The 24309-nt window shown below is 39.8% G+C and overlaps 1 protein-coding gene across 1 annotated transcript in view; it reads left to right on the forward strand.

The window, feature by feature from the left end:
* The window catches only part of LOC117882374 (inactive N-acetylated-alpha-linked acidic dipeptidase-like protein 2), a gene marked incomplete in the record, with an annotated part of 726064 nt that overhangs the window by 209889 nt on the left and 491866 nt on the right, over positions 1-24309 (forward strand). Inside the window, 1 exon segment of the mRNA XM_034780534.1 lies at positions 15805-15893.

The following is a 24309-nucleotide window of genomic DNA, read 5'->3' on the forward strand; positions in this document are numbered from 1 at the left end:
TGGGACAAAACAGGACAGGAAGAGGTTGCTTCCGAAGATCTGTTCCCTGGTGGAATTATGTGAAACCTCCCAACAAAGCCTTGTCTAAAGACTCTATATGTAGATACAGATCCTCCTTCCTGACGCTCAGACTATCCTGTGCTCACACTTGATAGTGTGATAGTCGTCTGCTTTTTGACATGGATGAAGAGGATGATGTCAAAGTACCGGGGGAAAGGGGGGGGAGAAAAAGTAGGGGTAAACATGGAGACAAGTGAATGGACTCCCTGTGAAACAATCATCTCTGCAATTTTGGCTGTCTAAATTAGTCACATGACCACCAAGTTTTTGGGTCTAGTTTAAAATTCATAATGGTAAATCTGCTTGAGTTCAGTGCACCCTTCCACTTCCATGGGCAGAACTGGGTTGAAATGTACCTGTTGTTTTGCCCCCCACTAATTCCTCGCTTTCAGTAACCTCACTGTAGTTGGCAAACCATTCAGTGTGAGCTTCACTGGGATTTGGGGCCTATCCAGGACAGAAACCAGGGAACAGCTGCTTCATATTCCTCTTGAGAACTAGTGGTTTTTAAGGCTGCCCCCAAACAATAGTAATTCTCCTCTGGCATCCTCAGTTTTCCTCAGAGGAGTTAGCTTAGGCCCCACAGAAGCAGCCCCTTCACCCCCATGTTGATGTTTTGGGTTGTTTCTTCAACCCCCGCAGTGGAAGAGAGGATGGGAAGGGAATTCTGTGAGGTGAACCTCAGTTTCCAAGAGGCTTTCCCCCTCTTTCAGAGCTTCCTACTGGAGAGGACAATTAGGCTTTTTGTTGTTAATTAATCTCCTGATAGTCTGTGTGTGTGTGTGTGTGTGTGTGTGTGTGTGTGCGCGTGCACATGAGTGTGTAATCACTCTCCTCCAATTAGTGTCCTTTGATATCTGCTACCAGAAGTAGTGTACAGACAAGCTGCCATTTCAGCCAGGTTGATCTTTTTCAGATGTCATCATAACTAAATGAAGCCACTCTCTCACACTGTTTTTTGCCATTTGTTCCTTTAGCTCAAAGCACCTAAATAGTTTTCATACAGCAACACTTTGCCTGTTCTCACTCACATGATTTCCAGGTGCATAGGCCCAAGCCCAATTTCCTGTCATGCAGAAATAAGTCAGTTGATTACATTTCTGTTGCTTTTCTGAAACCTGTAATCTTCAGGCGTCAGTGATGTTTAATGAATAACAGGATAGGTTGCTTCTGTGTCTCTAAATGGTTTAGATTGAAAATAAGTGTGCAATATTTGTCAAGAATAATTTACTACTTGTTAAGAGGGAAGAATACAATCGTAAACTATTACTATTGGAATTTTCATTGCAATTTCCTTTTGAATAGACTTTAAATTCAAACTGAGTAGAGAGGATGTCAATTAGTGTGCAGATTTTTAATTGTCTATAATAAAAAGCTAATTGGTATTTTGCTTAACGAGTGAATTAAAAAAAAAAGTTGCTATAGAAACTTTGCGTGTGAATCATAGAAATATAGGGCTGGGAAAGGCCTTGAGAGGTCATCAAGTTTGGTCTACTGTGCTGAGGACTAAGTAAACCTAGACCATCCTTGCAAGTGTTTGTCCAACATGTTCTTAAAAATCTCCAATGATGGGGATTCCAAGGGAGAAGCCTGTTGCTGAATTTAATTACCCTTGCAGTTAGAAAGTTTTTCCTAATATCTAACCCAAATCTAAAACTGCAGATTAAGCCCGTTACTTTCTAGTCTACCTTCAGTAGCCATGGGAAACAGTTGATATTGCTGCTATAAGTAGCAGTGAATATAAATTTAATCTAATAATCTTTCTGGTCTCCTATCAGCATAGTAGAGGGGAACAAAGTGTTTAAGATCAGTAATACAAAAACGAAAGGCAGTAACTGGTTTGCTAATGTGATCTTTCAGGTGCTTATAACTTTGCCCATTTCATGGCATTAAACCCTCTGTAGGAATTTCTTGCGGATTATGTTCTATTTCTATTGATTATTAACAAGCTGTATGTTCAGCCAGTCCTCAAAAGGCCTACACTTTCACAAATTCCGAATGCCTCCATTTTGAAACTGTAATCTGTCAGCCATGAAACATACTACTCTGAAAACTACAAATTCATAATTTTGAGAAACTGTAATGGTAGATCATAAGTGACAGGGGATCTAATTGGTCATCTGCTCACATATTCTCAGCCTCTGCATATTTCTCGTGAAACATCTGGATTGTTAAAATGGTAACGTGCTTTTGGGATGTTTGTTCTTATTCATAACATTCCCTCTCCCATCAAAGTACGCAGCTCTTCAAGGATCAGGCTCTTCTGTAAGCCCAAGCATATTACATGAGAGACTGGGCAATAGAAGTTTCTCTTTGCCAAAACCTGCGTGCTTTAATCGTTTCAGAGGAGTGATCCATATTCCTGGCAGACTCAATGGAAAGCTAGGTGTGGATGTGCCATGAATTCAATATCCAAACTTCGGTAGCCTCTGAGTGCTCTTAAAGTCTAATTAAGAACTGTTTTACAAATATTTGAAATTTTGTGATCATAAAAAGGGACACATTTTTCATCAGTAAAATTTACCATTTGTCAGCCAGCTCTAATAACCAACTTCGCAGTTTTTGATCTCATTTACATCACTGCAAATGAGGAAGGAGTAACTCCATTGAATTCAATGAAATTCTGCCAATATAAGATTGCTGTGTAGTCAGAATGGGGCCCAGTAGTGTTTTAAAAAAAATAGAGGTGTCAGAGTTTGACACAGTAAATATTCTGAATAGATATAGTGTCAAGCAAAGCCGCTGCTTTTCCTGTGGATAGTCAAACAGCCATCCTTTTGGGAGTATCCTCAGGGGCTGCTTCTTATTATTATTTCTTGAACTAGTTGTCTCCTCTCTAATCCTGACAAATCCTGCTGATTGGGGGAGTTAATGCCATTAAACTCTGTTAAACCCATGGCACTTAAAAATAACCAAGTAGATTTAAAAAACACATTTATAATAGTTATTTGGAGACTTTGTTACCCAAGATTTACCTCATGGCATTTTTGTTTAACACACAATCAAAAAACACTAAAAGTTTGGATGTGTAATAGTGAAGTTGCCATCTTTCTATAGTGGCTCCAACAACTTCACTGCAAGAAAACATTGCCCTGCAAAAATAGCTATCACAATGGCCTGATTTCTTTACCTGCAGTGAAAATGCAGAAAGAGGAGTGGCATTAGCCTTCTCATGGGATCCAAATATGCAAGACACTGAATGCAATGTAGACTGGGTCCTTGCATCGATTGTATTGAGCTTAGAGGGTTCCAGGACAGGCTCTGTTCTGCTTGTCTTGAAGATGCATTGGGCCAGTATTAGAACAAATACCTGATTTTGTTGGGCTCCCTTTATGCTCACACTCTCCTCTGGCAGATTCCCCTCAGCACTGAGAGGATAGTCCAGTGGTTAGGGCACTAGCCTAGGCCTTGGGAGAACTGGAATCAAGTGCCTGCTCTGTCCCAGGCCTCTGTGTAATCTTGGACAAGTTACTAAACCTCGCTGTGCCTCATTTCCCCATCTGTAAAACAGGAATAATAGTAATTCCCTACCTTACTGGGGTTTTGAGGATAAATACAAATACTATGGTAATAGGGGCCATATAACTGTTGAAGATACAGTGACACAGGATGGGTGTACACCCCTTTACCAGTCCCTTAGGATAGTGCACATAGCCTGCTCTTCTGGGTGTTATGGGGGAGTGCATGGGGTGGCAAACAGGGCCATACATTCAGGAGTGAAAGTAACATTAAGCACTTACTAGTACGGGGTCAGCCTCCACAAGCCAGCCCATCCGAGTTGCCTGGCCCGCGCCACCTGGGGATCCAGTGGCAATTTAAAGGACCCTGGGCTCCAGCCACTGCTGCCCCTTTTGCTGCCATGATAGCGCTTTAATGTAGGCTGTGTATGGGCCGGTACCAGCAGCCACTTCTGACCAGTACGCCGTACCAGCTTACTTTCACCCCTACATACATTGTACCCAGGAAGAGCAGTGCCTGTAGTTTCTCTAGTACCAAGGCTGTGATTATTCCTGAGCCTTGCTCTGGGAACCTACTGGGAGGTGAATACCCTATCCATACACAAGGGTCAGGCACAGTCTAGACCCAAATATTAAACTCATGAGGAAGACCGAACTCATGCCAGGGCAGGCAAAGCTGTACCTGACATAGTTCTCTTTGAAGATTTGCTTACATTGTAGACGGAATTGATGAATCCTGCCCCAGTGAAGCCAACGGGAACTTGGCCATGGACTTCACTGAGTACAGGCTCAATCCCTACATTAGATGTATCAATATAATGTTCTCTTGTTCCTGGGTAAGAAGCTCGGAAGCCACATGGGCGGTGTTTTGGTTGGTATAACATGTCTCTCAGCACACCTCTGAGAAGACTGTTTACTATGTTCACGCTGGTAAAGTACTAGACAAAAACCAGAGTTTTAGTGGCAAGTAAATGATACAGAGAATAATGCATGCCCCTGACCGAGTTCAAGCTTATACTTCAATGAAAGGTGTTTACTCCAGAAGAACTCAATTCAAGTGGTTAAGAAAGAACATCCTCTTTGACTGAAGTGCAATTTGATATCAAATATCAATATGTATAATACAGTTTTATGTAAGTGGATAAAATACATGTCGTCTTTGAATTCCGTATGTATATCATACATAGTTTCATGAGTATGGGATTATTGAGTGTATATGTTATTGGATATATTACAAGATAAAGATATGCTCTTTACATTTGAAAAATATTACTTTTGTGTGTGACTGAATACAGAAAACACTGGGCAGAATTCTACCAGGAGCCAATGGGATCAGATTAGAATTTGGTCCTTCAGAAATATTGAGGCATTAAAAGGCAAGAGGAGAGCAAAGTTGCAGTGAGCAAAGAATGAAATGCCATCCAGCTTCACCTTAACTGAAACAGAAATAATGTATTTGATGTGTGCATATATAAAAAAGCACACTCAAAGGGGGATTCACAAACAGCCCTTAATTGCTTTTCTGAAGCTTACAAAAGCCTAGGGCTAACTCCGAACATCAGCAAAACAAAAGTTCTCCATCAACCAGTCCCCGGCAATCAGACCCAGCATGGAAGATCTACGTCGACAAAGAAGAACTAGGCGAAGTATTCTACATTTTCTATCTTGGCAGCCATCTCTCACAGAGGGTAGACATAGAAGTCGAGATTCAACACACAATTTGCTGTGGTAGTCTTGACTTTGGCAGACTGTCTCGCTGGGTGTTCAACAGTCACAACATCAGAACACATACTAGACTTTTAGTTTATAAAGCAGTGGTAATACCAGCTCTCCTCTATGGCTGTGAGACCCTATAGAAAACACCTGAAAAACCTGGAATACCAGCACGAGCACTCTCTTTGGAAGACCCTCAACATAAACTGGGAGGATCATCACACTAATGTCAGTGTCCAGCACCAGCTGAAGTGGAGCGGGCATTGTGTGCGCATGCCTGATGTACACCAAAACAACTGCTGTATGCCAATCTCACCAAAGGAGAAAGGAAACGGGGAGGCCAAAAAGAAACGCTTTAAAGGCACCTTCAAGATAAACATCAAGAGATGTGGCATCAACACCACAAACTGGGAGACAGCAGCCCAGGGTCGAGATAACCAGCAAAGACTTGTCCGATAGGGAACGTCCACTTTTGAGGAAAATCGCCTTGCCGTGCTCACAGAAAAACACCAGAAAAGAAAGGAAAGACAACGGTTACACAGCAATCACGGCGCAACCTTGTCTTCCAGCACCACCTGCAATGTCTGCCAATGAGCCTGTGGCTCAAGGATCGGACTCCTCAGCCACCCATGAAAAATAAAACCTGTGAAAGAGATCATCCTCGACCTCAAGGTATCTCCAATGATATAAAAAAGTCAAATGCAACTCACATTTTTTTTAATGTTTAATGTTGTGGTTCCAAGTAATAAGTCTTTATAAACCACTTCTTAAAAAAGACTCCTTTAAAAGAAGACAGTTGATCTGACTGTGCAGTATACATAGAGCTAAATGAGAGAAGCTCCGTTCTTCTGCACATTCTCTTGTGAGCTCATAGACTTTAAGGGCGGTTAATATTGTTCCATACAGAATAAACTCTCCACCACATTAAAAGGAAATTATGCAGCATTGAGTTACTAGTTCCTTGCATCTCATAAACACCCCACAAATTTCTACAGTGCCCAGTTACACAGTGCCCAGTTACATGGTGTTTGTGTGCAATGGTGTGTGCTAGTTAAGGGAAAATGTGTGGTAAAGCCTCCGCTGTTTCATTTTACAAAGTGTGAAACTGAATGCAGTTTAAGTGGAACAAGTAAAACTTTATTAAACCCTATGGATTGTCTTCTGACTCCAATTCTCCTGATCATGATACAACCATTCCCCCATATACCTGTTATCAATCAGTTTTTGTGCAGTCTTGCTTTCCTGTGTGCTGCACAGTAAAAGAGAACACCGTGAGTCCTTATTTAGTGAGATTTTAGATCTATATTGGATCCAGTAAAAATCCATAAGAACATGGATAACTGTAGTGTCTGTCTAGTGGTGGGAGAATACTTGAAAACGCTTTCATGACTAGATACAGAAATCACTTGGGTTGTATTTGCTCTTCCTTTCTATTGGCTTTCCGTAAGAATTCTGGCAAATAAGTTTAAATGACAGCCATGATTGTGGCATAAGTGAATTTTAAGTAGAACTGGTTGAAAAGAAGGGGGGGAATCAACAAAAAACTCGAATAAGTTTTCATTCTACAGATTTTAAAAAGAAATGAGTTTTCATTGATTCAAAAATCTTTACAAATAATTTTATTCATGTTTTGTTTTCTCTTTCCCTAACACTTCCTCCCGCCCAACTTTTCCTTTCCCCTTTCCTACAAAAACAAAAGAAAAATTCAATTTCCCTTTTGATCTAACAATAGAATTTTTTTTTAAAAGTCTGAAAATTTAATTGAAAATGTTCAGATTTAAAAAAAAATTCAGGAAAAAAGTCAATTTTCACCACAATCTCTTTTGTTTCAAAAATTTTAACCAGCTCTAGTTTTTAGCCAATATTGCAAATTATTTAGTTGAAAGTATTTGCCCTGGAAATATGATCCTAAAAGGTATGCTTATCCAATCAGGGGACAGATACATACTATGTGCCTAGTCAAAACTGAAATCATTACAAATATTGATGAACTACTTGCTACTGACAAAATTATTCACGTGATAATTATATTTTGAATACTGGAAACATTTGAGAAAATTGTGATCTGTTCATGGGGAAATGCATAGAAACATAAAGAGGTACTTAACTGATTGTGTATGAGTTACCCTTCTCTCCCTCCACATTTTAGAGTGGACAGAGGAAGGAGCTGTTTCAAAGATTTTTGTTAAGCATCACTAGCGTTAGAGTGCAAAAATATTAATTTAAAAATATTTTAAACACTCAAATGCACTAATTTTTGACCAAGTGCCAAATGACTTCTCTTCACCTATTTCCCTTTGGATAAAGTGACAGGAGGTGCATACACATGTGGGTCATATTCCCTTGTAGATGAATATACTTTTTTTTTTTAAAGGACTCACATACTTTTTGGGAAGCTTTCTTTGGAGCCCCCAGGCTAGGATTAAGGACTGGAGTATCTTCTTTCAAATACATTCTTCTTTGAAGCACATTTGAACAGTAAAGGTGACTTTTTTTCTATTTGGAATGCAGTCGATGTCTGCCATATTTTGGGAACTATTTGATCACTTGGTGTTTAGTGGAGATTCTTGGTATCTTGGTTTTTGGGATTTTCACAGGAAAATTCAGTGAGTTTAAAAAGTGACCTTTAAATGGCTAGAGAGCACAATCAGTGCTGACTTCGCAATGGTCGGACCATTGCCCTAGAGAGGGCAGAGCAGCTAACTATTGCCAAGGGGGTGAGGAGAGACGGCACGGATTTAAAGAGGCAGCCCCACTGCTGACATCCTGATGATAGGTTGTTTCTGCGACCTGGCCCGTTTATTTGGGGAAAGGCTCCTAGTGGTGACCTATCAGACTCACTGTTTTGCGTGGAGTCAATCAGCTCATTTCGGCAGTATTTTGGCTGTTCATTGGGGATTTCCATATTGCCTATAAGAAGCTTCTTCTAGCGGCATTTTTCTGTGTCCTGTGGATAACTTGGCTATGTTTAAACAACAAACTGGCCTGCTTAGTGTGTTTAACTACAGTTCATTGTCTCTTGAAGAACACGAGTAAGGGCAAGGTGTGAGGTTAACTGGACTCTTTCCAGATCTGTTGAGCTCAGTGGAACAGGAGGAGGAGTGCAAATCTCAAAGATATTACTGGGTCCATGTTTCAGAGGTAATTGAATGAAATTCTAAGGCCTGTGTCATGTAGGAGTAGGGTTGGGCACTTGACTGGTCTGAAAATAATTGGTCAAATATTGTCAAAATGTTTTAAAAAAAAAGTCAAATATTTTAAAGCAGTAATTTATTAGAACAGTAACAAAAAAGAGTAAGACTTTATGGTCTCTAAAAGGCTGAGCTTACTTGCACCTACTTACAAAATCCAAGTTTTTCTTAATCAAGTTATTTTAACTCAGAAAAACGTGAAACACAATGAAATGAAGTTTAAAAAAATAATTCCTTTTTTTTTAACAATGTTAGGTTAGCATTTAAATGTGAATGCTATTCAAGACCGAACAGTTACCAAAGGAAAGAAAAATGAAATTAAACAGAAATAAAACAAACACATTACAACTATAAAGGGAAAAAAGTCATTTTTAAAGGCACTTATGTTGGGTAGGCAGCAGGCCAAATTTTTCAAGCATGTTGCTTTTCAGTATCATCTTTTTCTTTATCAGCTTTAAGTGCTTTACCTATGTCTTTGTTGCCATCATGAAATTCATCGGTATCTCCTTTTTCCTCCTCATCTGATGAATATTGAGTCCATTCTTCATCTGCCACTTTCTCATTTAATCTTAAATTGTGATACATGGTCACCAGTTTCCGAGCAGTGGAGTTAGAGGTCTTCAGTCTACTTCTGGTTTCTGAATGGATGATTCCCCATACCGACCAGTTTTGTTCCATGCATGCAGTAGCACACAGAAGTGTTAAAAGAATTTCTGCCACTGTACCTGGAGTGCAAGGAGAACACAACCCTTTCCACCTTGACAAAGGAGCAAACTGATTTGATTCAACTGCTGGGATTGCATTCCACATTGTTTTACTATTGAATGGGCTGCTTCTTGCTTTATTTTATGCATCAGAATTGTTTGTTTATATATCCTTTAAAATTTGCAAGAGCCACTATAAGGTAACAAACTAATTTAATTCGTCATCAGAAATGTCTTGGCTTGGAAGCATGGATCAAGAAGGCAGGCAACAATATGTGCAGGAGTGATCTCTTGATTTCCTCCTCCCCCACCCCACCCCCAATATTATTTTGTCAATTATCTTTTTCTCTTCAGCTTTTGTAAGTGGACTGCGTTCAGTAGACCCACAAATATGTTTTCCTTTATGTTCAGGAACTTGTTCTTGGCATCAGACCAGACAATACAGAACTACCATTTCCATATTCTGAATGAACTGAGGTATGGGCTCAACAGTGAGACGAATTTTGACTTTGAATCCAAAAGACATTGTCATCAAGAATGTCCTTGTGGATCACTCAGGGGCAACATTTGGTCATCTCCTCTTCAACGGTAGTTGACTGAGCCTTCTTGCACATTTGAAGATCTTTGAGACATTTAATAGAAGAAGATGCACATTGACTACAACAAAGCTTACCCACTGTGGGTGAAATTAACTGCTGTGCTAAAAGATGTTGAAAAATGATTGCTGGTACTTTGTTTGAAAAACTTGACACATGTGAAGAGAAAGTTGTTTGACCTTCAGCATCACCACAGAAAAACTGTTGTGGGCCTGCAACATTTGGGTTTGCTGCCTGAGCAAACCCATTATGTTTTTGTGCACTTCCTGATGCTCCTCCTGGTCCTTTTCCCACTATGCAGAAGGTCAGGATAAGCTCAGCTCACAGCCCACGAAATGTGACATTGCACAACTGAAAGTTCTGCTATCCTTGCTTGTTGTCCCAAAGCTGCATTATGATGCATTCCCACCAGTCCATGCTCGTTTCTTGCATAGTGCGGTGCTGCTCCATGAATGCCAGCAGCAATCTGGCATTGTTTTTTCACTGTACAGTTAGTGTGCTCAACAATCTCCACATCAGCCTCATCACAATCTAACCATGTATAAGAGAGACTGTGGTTCTGCAAGTTACTGCAAACCAGAGGTGAAAGTAAGCTGGTATGGTGTCGCATACCGACAAGAGCTGGTATGCCGTGCCGGACTGGACCGGCTTCTCCGGTGGTGATTTAAAGGGCCCAGGGCTCCAGCCACTGCAGGGAGCCCCAGGCTCTTTAAATCTTGAAATTTCTCGCCTCTTCCAGTTGAGGCCACGCCCCCATTCAGGACTCCAGAGTACCAGTAAATCCTTTAAGTTACTTTCACCCCTGCTGCAAACAAGCCACTCACAGCCAGATCTGCACATTGCAAATATTTGTTTTGCAACGGAAGTACCTTTAGTAAAGGCTTTGCATCCCTGATCGCTTGTTGGGGTCTGCAGGAAATTGCCTGCTCCAACTGTTTGGTAATCAGTGATCTCACTGTGTGAAACAGCATGCAGAGATGCAAGAGAGAGCTGCCAGGGTGATAGGTGGGCAAGGCAGAGTCGCGTGCTTCTTGTGCATTGTGGCACATTATCTTTAGTACTTAAGCTTTACAAAACCAGTGAATATCAGAGACCGCTTTAGGGAATCCTTGGGGAATACAGTTCACAACATCAGGACACATTCTGGCTCTGAATGCAACAGATTGCACAGCGTATATTAAAATAAAGCTTAATACTGGAGGATTCCCAAGGTCCTGCTACTAGACCCCTAGAGTGTTGTAAAATGTTATGCTTGCCAGAAGTCTTAACTTATCATCCTTCGCCTTGCCGTTTATACTATGCTCATCACAGTACTTCTGGGTGAAGGATAAGGATCTCCAAGACCAAAAAAAAAAATTGCTCTAATAAGCTTAATGATTTTTATGAGTAGTTAAATTATCTTAATCCGAGGCAAAGCAGCCATTAGCTACCTGTGAAATCAGATGAAAAGGCAAACCCAAAGCGAAATATTGTTGAATCACATTTGCACTGTTTAAAACTCTCAGGTCTGACATTTTCCCAAGTACAAAATTATATTACTATTTGTAGTACAGTAGCTTTGTATTGGTCCCAACCAACACTGGGGCCTCATGGAATTAGACATTGTTCCAACACACAGTAAGAGAGCATCCCTGCCCCAAAAAGCAGATTTATTTTTCTCTGGCAAGATATTTTGAATTAAAAATCAGTTTCCTTGTAAATTGGTTTTCCAAGTGGCGGTTGGGAACCAACTATTCTTGTTTCAAAACTTCCTGCAGCAAACCTAAGGGTTTTTCTCAGAAAGGACATTTTCTTGTGACATATTTTGGTTTTGACAAAGCTATAGTTGTCATCCGGAAAACCTTAGGAATTAAAATTTTGATTCAGCTCTACTATAGCGTGAATAGACAAGATCGAGAAAGGAGGGAAAACAGAAGCACAGAGATGAACTTGTCTCAGCCCAGTGCCCTATCCATTAGACCACGCAGCCTCAAACTACCTCCTCAATCTGTGAGGAGATTTAGTTTTATATTAATAACACATTAGCATCTTTCATTAAGGATCCCTTAAACTTTCCATAAGATTAATTAAATATGTCTGAGGGGCTTCTGAGGTTATGTAGAGCTGTCCACATTTTAAAAATGGAAAAACTTAAACAGATCAAGTGACTTACCCAAGTACAGAATGAGTCCACGGCACAACTGAAGTGAGAATAGAATCTTACCCTGTTTGCAGTCAAAGAGATTGTGGACTTTACAATTCACCTTCCATCCTGTTAATTCTTTTAGTTCAAATGTAAATCTTAGCTCCCTAGCACTTCAGGCACTTAAGCATATGAATATATTTACTGATACGAGTATTTCTATTGACCTAAACAAGACTATTCACACAAGCAAAGTTACACACATGGTTAAACCTTTGCAAAATGGGGTTTAGTTTATTTTGATGTCTTTGTCGTAGGCTGCTTGAACCTAATTGTTTTTTATTTCTTCTAAGTGGATGTATTCAGGAAAACTATTTAGAACAGCGATTCTCAAACTGTGGGTTGGGACCCCAAAGTGGGTTGCAACCCTGCAGGGCTGGCTCCAGGGTTTTTGCCGCCCCAAGCGGCGAAAGAAGAAGGGGGAAAAAAAAAAAAAAAAAAAAAGCTGTGATCGCACTAGGCGGCAGTTCCACTGTGCCGCTTTCTTCTTCGGCGGCAATTTAGCGGCAGGTCCTTCCCTCCGAGAGAGACAGGGACCCTCCGCTGAATTGCGCTTTGGTTCTCCTTCTCCCTCTCCCCCCCCCGCACCAGTGGGGCGACTCGGGCGGGTTCAGGCTTCAGTCCTCCCTCCCAGGGTCATGTAGTAATTTTTGCTGTCAGAAGATAATGAAGTTTGAGAACCCTTAATTTAGAGCATACTCCTATTTAATAGTTGGTTAGTATTGGTTTTCTTACAAAAATATGTATCATGACTGGTTAGCACCATAACTTAGTGGCTGTTCTCCTTTGATGCGCGTGTGTAAGCCCCATTACCATGAAGGCCTTTTTGGAATGCCTGTCTCAGAATTCTAATATCGACTATTAATGTCCAAACCCCTAACCTCTTATGAGATATTTATAATGTGGCTCTCTCTAGGGCTTAGCAGTAAGGTGGATTTAATCTTATAATTCATCTTTTAAGCAATAAAACTGTAAGACAGATAAACTGCTTTGCTAAAATGAAGCTTTTATCTGAGCAAACATACCTATTGATGGCCCAGGGAAAGGGCTGTTTTTGTATCCGGCCCAATAAGTAATGAGTGTAATATGCACCACTACAGACATTATCATTTCAAAGTCTCTTATTTTTTTAAGAAAAAAAAGTACAATATGTGTTTGTGGCTGTCAAGGAATTATTTCTCCCCCAAATGAAATATCATTTACTTCATCGCTTTAAACTTCTGCGGCTTTGATATTCATTGTCACCTTAATTATCTTTCTGTCTTACTTTGAAGGGCAAAATATGGCTTAACTATGGAGCTAATGCTGTTTCTTTCTCTTCTTTGAAGGCAGCAGTGTTTTGTTTTATTGTCTGGCTTGCCAGGCTGAGTCCCTTGTAGTGAAGATGCACTGTGACTGATGGGCTGCTTGGCTTTCTGCTACTGCACTTGACAACTTCATCTTCGGCTTTTTCAGTGCAAAGCAAATGATACACTAGCTAAGGGGAAAGGATGGACTATTGATTAGGGGCCTGGGCTAGGACTCTAGTCCTGGGTTCAATTCCATGTTCCACTACAGACTTCCTGTGTGGTTTGGTTAAGTCGCTTAATTTCTCTGTGCCTCAGTTCCCCAGCTGTGAAATGCCCTACCTCACAAGGGGCTGTCCAGGGGGCTGCTAAACTTGGCACTAGGTGCTCCTATGAACCTTACAGCTTTGGTTCTTTTATTTAAAACCAGGTTCCCCTTTGACTTTTTGAATACAGTCCTAGCATATCTAGAGAGCCTCATCCTTTTCTGTTCTTTTTTTTCTTTCCCTCCAATGGGCAGATTATTTGATTCTAGTGTGACTGCTAAACATAGTCATTATGTTCTATCAATACAGTTGTACAAATGGTACAATTTTCATGGGCTCACATTGCAGTCGTCCTGTTTTATTGCATTATTTCTTTCTTTTGCTTGGTGATGTTTGAAGCCTTTGCAATTAAAATTGAGCATTTCTGATGGTTTTATGGATTCCCAATGTGAATTTCAATGGCAGGCCTTGGAAGGAGGTGATACTGTCCTTCTTTCTAATACAGCCTTTTCATTACCAGCATGCTACTGTGTTTTCAGTGGATTATAATAAGCACCTCTCAATTACTATTGATCCTTCTTTCTAATTTAATGCATATTACACTGCCAGTGATTGTGTAGCAGCAGCAGGATTACTTTATTATCTGTAGTATCTTTGTATTAGTTTACAGTTAGTACATCAGTACCAAGATCCTGCAGGACAAGTAGCAGCTCTGTTAAAGTTTGCACCAACCTGCCTTCTCATTACTGAGTGAGACATTTCGCTTTTGTGTGTGATGTTTGAGAAACAATTAAATAAATGCTCTTATATTTCACACGGAGTGCGGGGAGGGTTGTTTTTTAATTTCAATGCACTGGTTGTGACAAGGTTGGCCAATGGAGGAGTATGGAATCCCACATTCCAGTTCTCTGGAATGTGGGGGGAGATTGGTGAGCTACAGATGACAGATTGCATTTATAATTAATTTTAAGCTTGAATGTGTGAAATATTAGAGAATAAATGGTTAGTACTCAGAGCTGGCTGTGGAATTGGAGTGAGAGTTGTATTGCTGACGTGCTAGATTATATAAGAAATGCTCTTTTTAACAAAACACCACTTAATAATAAAGAAGTCATCCACCAAAAGCGATTGCAAAGTTTGATACCCTGATAAATGGTCTGTGAAATAAATATAGACAGTTTGATCTGACATGAGAACACCTGGATGTCCATACAGCTATTTTTCCTCTCTCATGTATTAAACAAGTCTCATCCTGCTTGTAGGGGAAAATGGGTTCTAAATTAGATTTTAGTGAACAAATGTGGGTTGTTTGTTTTTTGGTGGGCAAGGAGGTCTTGATCCTACAAGTCCATATGTGATATTCAGCAGGGAATGCAAAGTTGTTGTGGTCCAGCACAAATGAAAAGGAATGCTATTAAAAATGTCAGATTAAGTGCCAGGCATGACCTCTGCCAGGTGTGATAGGAAGTCTCAAGTGCCCAGTGTAGGAAGATAAGTAGTTTTATCTTTATTTCATTGATGGCGTAAACAAGGCACCGAAAGATTGCCCAGCTTTCTTTAGCAGGTTAATAACAGAGCTAGGAGTGGAACCTACCTCTTTGCCTCTTAACCCAGGGTCCTATTTATTAGATCATATGGATAGAAGGTTTTTGTTTGTTTGTTTGTTTGTTTGTTTGTTTGTTTGTTTTGAATAAAAATTAGCTCTAAGTTCTTCAGGTAGGTGAAAACTCTTTGTTTAAATGCAAACCATTTGAAAAGTAGTAACAAAGCCTTCATAAATATATCTTGTGTGGGGTTTTGGATATCAAGGAAACAGCATCTTTTGTTTTGTTTGTTTGTTTTCTAAATACTACTGTATAATGGTAACTAGATTCATGGATTCCAAGACCATAGAACTTCCCTAAAATAATTCCTAGAGTAGATCTTTTTAAAAAAAAATCCAAGCTTGATTTAAAAATTTCCATCTTGGAGAATCTACCACAACCCTTTGTAAAGTGTTTGAGTGGTGAATCCTCTTCAGTGTTAAAAATGTATGCTTTGTTTCAAGTCTGAATCTGTCTTGCTTCAACTTCTAGCCATGGGATCTTGTAATACCTTTTCTCTGATAGGTATAAGAGCCCATTATCAAATATTTGTTCTCCATATAGTTACTAATAGACTGTTATCAAGTCACCTCATAACCTTCTCTTTGTTACGCTAAATACATTGAGCATGTTGTCATCAATATAAGGCAGGTTTTCTAATCCTTTTATCATTCCCAGGGGTGTTACCTGAACTGTCTCCAATTTCTTGGATTTCCTTATGAAATTTGTTGTGAAATGTAATAGAATGATTTCTTCCTTTTGCAGCAGATTAATCTAGAGATCTGCTCTCAAGACTAGAAATATGCCTTCATGAAAAGGTGTCTTGCGGTGACCCTTGCTGTCTTGGCTTTAAGGTATGTGAAACCACTTGTTATACTGCATGTCGCTTCTAACTTTTTGTTTTATGGTAACTATTTACTTTCACTTTGTGGAGAGAGTTTTGCCATTGTGCTAAGGAGAAAAATGTATTTGAAAGACAGATCACTAGAATTGAATGAGAAGTTTGCATTATTAAGGCCGCAGAAGATAAATAATTTAAAACCATATTGCAATTCTCCCAAGCTTCTGAAATATAGAATAATAGAAATGTAGGACAGGAAGGGACCCTGAGAAGTCATCTGGTCCATACCGTCTACAATGAGGCAGGACTAAGTATTATTTAGATCATCCCTGACAGGTGTTTGTCTAACCTGTTCTTAAAAACCTCCACTGATGGAGATTCCACAACCTCCCTAGGGAATTTCTTCCAGTGCTTAACCACCCTGACAGGAAGCTTTTCCTAATATCTAATCTAAATCTTCCTTGCTGCAATTTAAGCCTGTTACTACTTGACCTGTCATCAGTGGTTAGGGAAAAAAAAATCACCCTCCTCTTTATAATGACCTTTTACATACTTGAAGATTTTCATGGCCCCCCGCTCCCAGTCTTCTCTTCCTCAGACTAAAGAAACCCAATATTTTCAGTTTTTCCTTGTAAGTTGTTTTCTATACTCTTAATCATTTAGATTAAGGATTAGCCCTCCACTGGGCTTCTGTTTGTCCACATCTTTCCCAAAGCGAGGTGTCTAGAACTGGACACAATACTCCAGTTGAGGCCTTATCAGAGTTCAGGAGAATGGAAGAATTACTTTGTGTCCTGCTTACAACACTGAAACAGTGTTGCTATGTTCTTAAAAACGAAACAAACAAAACCACAACCACCCCAAACTGCTTTATCTTTTAAGAGTGGTAGCCGTGTTCGTCTGTATCAGCAAAAAGAACGAGGAGTCCTTGTGGCACCTTAGAGACTAACAGATTTATTTGAGCATAAGCTTTCGTGGGCCAAAACCCATTTCATCGGATGCATGGAGTGAAAGATACAGTAAGCAGTGTGTATATATATGAAAAGATGGGCAGTATTTCATATATATACTGCTTACTGTATTTTTCACTCCAGGCATCTGATGAAGTGGGTTTTAACCCACGAAAACTTATGCCCAAATAAATTTGTTAGTCTCTAAGGTGCCACAAGGACTCCTCGTTGTTTTATCTTTTAAGTGTGTTTAAAACAAAGTAAGCTTTATGTTTGTTTTTTATGGTGCAAAAAAGAGCAAAGTGTTAAAAATAAGGGTAACAATTAAATATCTTAAGGGAATGCAGGCTCTATCATGTTGTACGTTTTATTGTTCATTTTTTCTGCTATTATTCACTCTCATTTCTCACATCTAGTACACTAGTCCTAAAACACTATGCATTGAGTCAGCATCTTTGTATTCTGCCCCAATCCTCATAATTATTGCTTAGTTTACTATATGTTTTATGGCAAAGCATGACAGGCCTATGTCAGTGCACAAGGGAAATCATCATGAAAATGTATCACGTAATAACTTTGCAAGCTCTTTCTTACTTACCTATATTCTATAGGTAACTATTCTCAATGTTACAAATACTGAGCACTGACCTTAAGCATAATTTAATTTGTGTTCTCGTTCTCTCTCTCTCTCTCTCTATTTCTCTCTCTCTCTTTCAAATCATGCAAAATGAGTATTCTTCAATTAGTAAAGCCTTTGGATCTCAGTAGCGTGGCATGCATGGGAACTGAAGATTAGGGGAAGCAAGAATCCAGTTCTAATTTGCAAGTAAAATTTATTTAACCTTTCCCCAAACTTTAAACAGCTGAATATTAATATGTGGGCTGTTCTCCCTAGTTCTCAGATTTACCTGTGGGCCCTATTCATCCCCTATTATTAACAGATATTGGATCGTGCCTCATAACTATGATCCAGATGACAGTTTGAATTTTGAACATCCCAGAAATTCAAAAGTGTTCAGCTGCCTGGTTTTAGTTCAGACCTGTCTCTTGATATTTAGAGTCAGATAGTTACTTAGAGCCTGATCAAGTCTAACAGAAGTTTTGGGTGAGTATGGAGACCCTGATCAGGTTTTTAATAATACTTCAAAATTAGTGAATTCTCCTCTTGATGAGCGTACAAGGCTAACCTCAGCTCTTTAGGGTGGGACTGCAAAACAAATATCCTATCACCTGTCTTCTTCTGTTGTAACTGATTTGTTCTTCCTCATGGTCATACCACTACGTAATGGGCTGATCTGTCCTTCCTTCAGCATTAATGGCAGTTGAGCACTCATCAAATGGGGACTATCCCTCGGAGACCATTACAAGAGTTTAAAAATTTACAGTTAATATGCAGAGGTTGGTACTTAAAACACTGCAGTTAATGACAAATATAGTATCTGAGCTCTCTGGGACATACCACAGTTATTCATACATTACAGGGTGGTAACTGCTGGGGAAGCTGTTGTGAGCACTGTATTTACCTAAATTGCGGTCATTGGACGAAGGTGTATAAAAAGATAATTTTAAAAAGCTTTAATAAATTGCTGATAAAGGGAGTTGGAAGGAACTTATAATGGTGAAATCATGTGACATTGGAACTTTCACTAAAATATATTGAGGGAATTATTGTGGTTGCCATTTAAATATTCATCATTTTTCAGCGGTTACCACATAGTAATAGCTGAGGGCTGGCCTACACTAGGTGGGGGGGGATTGAGCTAAGTTACGCAACTTCAGCTACGTAAATAACATAGCTGAAGTTGACGTACTTAGATCTACTTACCGCGGTGTCTTCACTGCGGTAAGTGGACGGCCAACACTCTCCTGTCGACTCCGCTAGGGTTACCATACGTCCGGATTTTCCCGGACATGTCCGGCTTTTTGGTGCTCAAATCCCCGTCTGGGGGGAATTGCCAAAAAGCCGAACGTGTCCGGGAAAATGCCGGCATCCCTGCCCCAGTCCCCTGCTTACCTGAGTAGCTCTGGCAGGCCGCGAGCCGCAGGTGGATTCCCCGCGGCGGCGACTGCTGCTGCTCCCCCCAGACACCTCAGCTCTGTGTAGCTAAAGGGCGGAGCTGCCCGAGTGCTGCCGGCTTCACGGTTTGCTGGGCAGACCTCCAGACCCTGCGCCCCCAGCCGGCGCTTCCCCTCTCGGGCTCCGGCTGCACTGGGGAAGCGCCTGGCCCGAGGCACAGGTCTGGAGGTCTGGGGGCTGCCCGGCAAACCGTGAAGCCGGTAGCGCTCGGGCAGCCCTTTTCGCGTGGCTGGGAGGGAGGAGGAGGGGGAATGCGGGGCGCTCAGGGGAGGGGGCGGAGTTGGGGCGGGGACTTTTGGGGAAGGGGTGGGGCCAGGGCCCCGTGGAGTGTCCTTTTTTTAAAAACCTTTAATATGGTAACCCTAGACTCTGCCTGCACCTCTCGTCCTGGTGGAGTACCAGAGTCAACAGGAGAGCACTCGGCGGTCAATTTATCGTGTCTAGACTAGACGTGATAAATCAATCCCTGCTGGATCGATCGCTACCTGTCAATCCAGCGGGTAATGTAGACAAATCCTGAGATGCAGCAGTTTCCCCTATGTACTTTAATGGGAAACAGCTACAGTATCTCAGATTTAAGAGTATAGAAATTGTGACTAGTCATCCACTATATGTGCCTCCAATTGTCTGATGTAACAAAATAAATGCAGATAAAATTGTACACATGAAATCCCTATTTCCATGCTGTAGGTTCTTAGTGGAAAAAATAACAAAAGTCCTATAACTGGATTCTGGAAATGACAAGAGAATCTCTACTTTGGCTTTTAAGTTCTCAAGGTTGGAATAGCAGGCAGGAACAGCCTTCCTGTTTCTTTTCCTTGGAATGTGGGCTCTTGGACCCTTTGATGTTGACCCTGATGTCACACACATTACACTCTGTAGCTTGTAAAGATGTTACTGTTGTTGCATGCACAAGCGTGAGCAGAAGCCAGTTTTATGACAAGGATAGCCATGTGCATGCCTACATCTGAAAGCAATAGGGTGACCAGACAGCAAACGTGAAAAATTGGGACAGGGGTGGGGGACAATAGGAGCCTACATAAGAAAAAGACCCCAAAATCCAGACTGTCCCTATAAAATAGGGACATCTGGTCACCCTAGAAAGCAAGCTGGAGTTGTGCATTGGCTAAGGTATATACAGTGATAAAATCAGATGTTTTTCATAGAATTGTAGAAGTGGAGAAGTTCTCTTTTCATCTAGTTCCTCTTTCCAGTGTAGGGTTGTTTCCCTGCAATAATGTATCTTGCATCACCTGTTTTCTCCCCATCCAGGACATCTTAAATTTTATGAAAGATATTGTAAAATACCCAGGAGCCCTATTTAAAGAAGCACAGTAAACTTCAAGCATGATGTGCCTGTACTGTGTTTTTTCCTAGCAATTCTTTACATAAAATGGAAGGGTTGTGTACACGTTTCTTTCTCCTGCAGCTGCTCTGTACAGAACTTGGAATAATTCAAATAATTGAATCTAATAACACATGCTTTAGAGATATTCTAAAGGATTGCTATTAACATTAACTTTTAACAGAGCCCTCTGTACAGCAATTATATGAATTGTGTGGTTTGACTGAGGAACTTTAGACATTAATATTCAAAATTATGATACTTTTGATCATAAAGAAAGTAATCTTATTTTACATAATTGTTATCTTTGTTCTTTTTTTATTATTATTATTTTAAAGTAGGCATTATGGCTGTTACCATAAACCTAACCATATTATCACAGTTGCCTGGCAACTGGGGAAGATCTGTTGAAGGCCCCAAAGAATAAACAGAAGATTCAGCAACAGTTTGGGTCATCTCTAGAGCTGTTGAAGACTGACTTGTGCATTGGGATTTTAATATCTTAATGTGTAATGATAGATGAATTAGATTCATATGTTGCCCATCTTTCTTTGCATGCTCTTCTGTAAAAGCAAGGGGAATGACAGAAAATCCAGTATTTATTTAAAGAAAGAGGCAGCATGTTGTGATCTCCCACTCTGTATTCCTTAAGGGCGTTTTGCTTTAAGGCTGATAAGCACATTCAGTAAGAGAGATTACATTGCTAGACCTGACATGGACTATCATTGGATTTTTGAGAATTCTGTGTATTTGGTGATGGGATGGTAAGGATCAGTATTACATAGCAAACTCAGGAAACATCTGGTTTTAGAAGTTAGTGAAGCATAGGGGTAAGCTTGCTTTGAACTGTGATCTCTGTAGTAGTCTCTTCAAGATGGAGTCATTACTGGCTTAGTCCAAAACCACTCTGGGAATTACCACCAATTAGCTAAATGCCTAATAGTGATAAATTGAGACTTCTGGACCTTAAATAGAATGAATTCTCTGGGACTCAAAACATGGTGCTTGTAGGTAAAATATAATTTTTAATCTACTTTTATTTCCCATGTTTTAGTCACACCATCTCAGGCTGTGAATTCATCCAGTCCCTGAGCTTGTGGAACAAGGAATACAAGAGACTTGACTGGCTTAAGCTATCAGAGTTGCTCTTTCAGTGAGAATTGTTTTGAACTGTGGGGGTTAGTATTAGCCCAAGAAGTGGCTTTCCCCTCTAGTTCGTTAATTGTGTGTTCTTTGGTTCATTAGGGAGATGTAATGTGGTCTGTGGCTGTTGATGGCTGTTCTCTGGAAGATCTTTGTAGATAGAAGATACATTGGTGGCTAGCACTAGATTAGGCTCACAAAGCCAAGCATGGGAGCTCAAGGGTGATTTCCAGGAATGGCCAAAGACCAGATGGCACCCCAGGAGAGGAGTGTCTTCGGTGCTCCCACCCTTCATTTGTTAAAATTTTGAATATCTTATTTTTAATGGCATTTGTAGCCCATTTCACAACTTTGATCAATTTGCATGCATGATTTATCCCCGTCATACAAGTCGATACATTTGCAGACTAGGATCTGTAAATCTGTATTGACTCATGCTAACAAAAAAAAAAACAGCACCCTAAGCTTGGCACCCCAGGCAGTCGCCTGGGTTGCCTGCCCCTTAATCCGGCCCTGGCGATTTCCATTGCAAGTCGGATTAAATGCAACAGTCTGTGAGGCTACATATTGAGTTTAGCAACTTTTATTCCTATTTCACAAGGAGATTGTCTTCAATTATATAACTGAGTGTAATTGGGAAAACATGTGAATGGCTCGTGAGTGCAGATTGCTATGTGTAGCAAGTACCTTGTATATGCCCAAATAAATCTGTTAGTCTTTAAGGTGCCACCAGACTCTTTGTTGTTTTTATAGCTGATATTTGTAGACTGAGGAAATAGCATAATTTCTCACTCTTCTGCACACACATTTCAGTTGCTTTTCTAGAAAGACATTGTGTCCTAATAGTTAGAGCAAGGGTTGTGGGGTCAGGAGACCAGGTTCTGTTCCTGACTGTTCCACTGTCTTGCTGTGTGTGATCAAGTTAACTGTGTGTGCCTCCCTCTTAACAGCGGTCAAAAGGGGATAATTATATGTAACCACATTGGTGAAGCGCTTTGGGAATCTTTAATTAAAGTTGTGATGCAAGTGCAACATCCTGTGGTTGTTTGCTTTATTTAAAAAAAAAAAAAAAAAAAAAAAAAAAAGTAGATTGACCGTCTCCTCCCCACTGAGAGAGTTTTCAGTTCTCCCAGGAGTAAGATGAGACAGTCCCATAAGATTCAAGGCTGACGTTTTTAAATGTACTTTGAGACGTCCTTGTGGGAATGGTGAAGTAAACGGACTTATTGGAAACCTTTGTTAACAAACAGCATATTTTACAAGGTGATTCTACATGAGGATACCGAGACAACTGAAGATGGAACTGATCGGCTAATTCTGATGGAAGCAAAGACAGACCTGATAAAATTGGAAAAAATAAAAACAAATATATCATTATTCATCTACTTCCATGAAGCATTGTACTCCTGTATGCTTCAAATCAATTGGCAGAGCAACTATTAAAGAAGCTGATAATGTGTGTGCTCTCAGTAATGAAATTAAATTGAATTGTAAAAGTTTAAAAAACTGTGTATAGGTAAGGTACAGAATACAAAATTATATCTATCTATGCATGAAATAGCAGAAAGGCCAAACATCAGTGTTAAAATAGACGTTATAACCATTTTTAACATAATCAGTATATACAGTGAATAAAATTCTACTTCTAAGGTCTTATATCGATAAAGAATTGTCAATCTTTCTTTTAAAAACTTACAAACGTATCTTCCACCCCACCACACTCCCCCTTGACTTCCATGGCATTGTCGCTGAAGTTAAAGACTGGGCCTTATATGTCTGAGCCATATGAGAATCATATGCTCTTTCAATATAATAATAATAATAGCTATTGAAAATCCATATAAATAATGAAGAAATTAGCATGCTTATAATCCATCAGATCATGCTTCCACTGAAATAAAAAAGGAGAATTACACAACTGATTTTATTGGGTCCACAGATTGTAGTTCTTAGAACACATCAGGAGACCAGTCCCAGGTGAAAAGATAGGAAGCTTGTGGGGAAATGTTTCAATGAAAATTATTAAGAAAGCAGTTAATGTTTCCAAGGTATCACTAAGTAATGACAGATTGCTGGATATTCTGGAAAAGACAGTTCTAACTTCATTTTATCTATGTTTAACAATACTTTCCCATTCATGTACCGTTATCACATATAAGAGCTAAAATACAAGGTCCGACATTTCCAGAAGTGTTTCCCAATTTTGCGTTGTCTATAAGCTAAAACTATTCTGAAAATTGGGTGCAAGGTGCATCTGTTTGGGCACATAAAATTAGTATACAGCCGGATTTTTCAGACATGTTTACTTTAACATAAACATGACTGGTAGTGTTTAACTGTCTGAATTGCAATGCATACTTCATTAATATTGGTGATGTTTAGACATTTTGGTTTTGCTTGCTATATAAATGGCAGGAAGAGGTTCAGTGTTTGGATCTGAATTTAGGACCAAGACACTTGGATTGTATTTTTATAGTGCTTGTCCCAGCAGCAGATTCTACTGCAATACAAATAATAAATAGTAGTAATAAAGGTTGAATATTCTAAGGGATTTGGACATATTGGGTAAAATTTTCAAAAGTGCCTCAAGGTAGGTGCCCAACTCCCATTAACTTCAATGGGAGTTAGGCATCTCAAATTTCTTTGAGGATCAGGATCTTAAGTATCAAGATCACTTTTGAAAATGGGACTTAGGCATCTAAGTCTCTTAAAGACTTTTGAAAATGTTACCCATCTTCCACTAAAAATCCAGTTAGATTATTGTTAGATAATCTCATCTTCTATTTATTTGTACTACTGTAGCACCCAGGGACCCAGTGCTAGACATTGTACCTGTACTAATAGATATGAATACAGTCTGTATCCCAAAGAGTTTACATTTTCATTTAAGACCAGATACAGCAAGTATCCTCAC

Source organism: Trachemys scripta, chromosome 9, assembly GCF_013100865.1.
Source record: "Trachemys scripta elegans isolate TJP31775 chromosome 9, CAS_Tse_1.0, whole genome shotgun sequence".
In the NCBI taxonomy this organism is placed as follows: Eukaryota; Metazoa; Chordata; order Testudines; family Emydidae; genus Trachemys; species Trachemys scripta.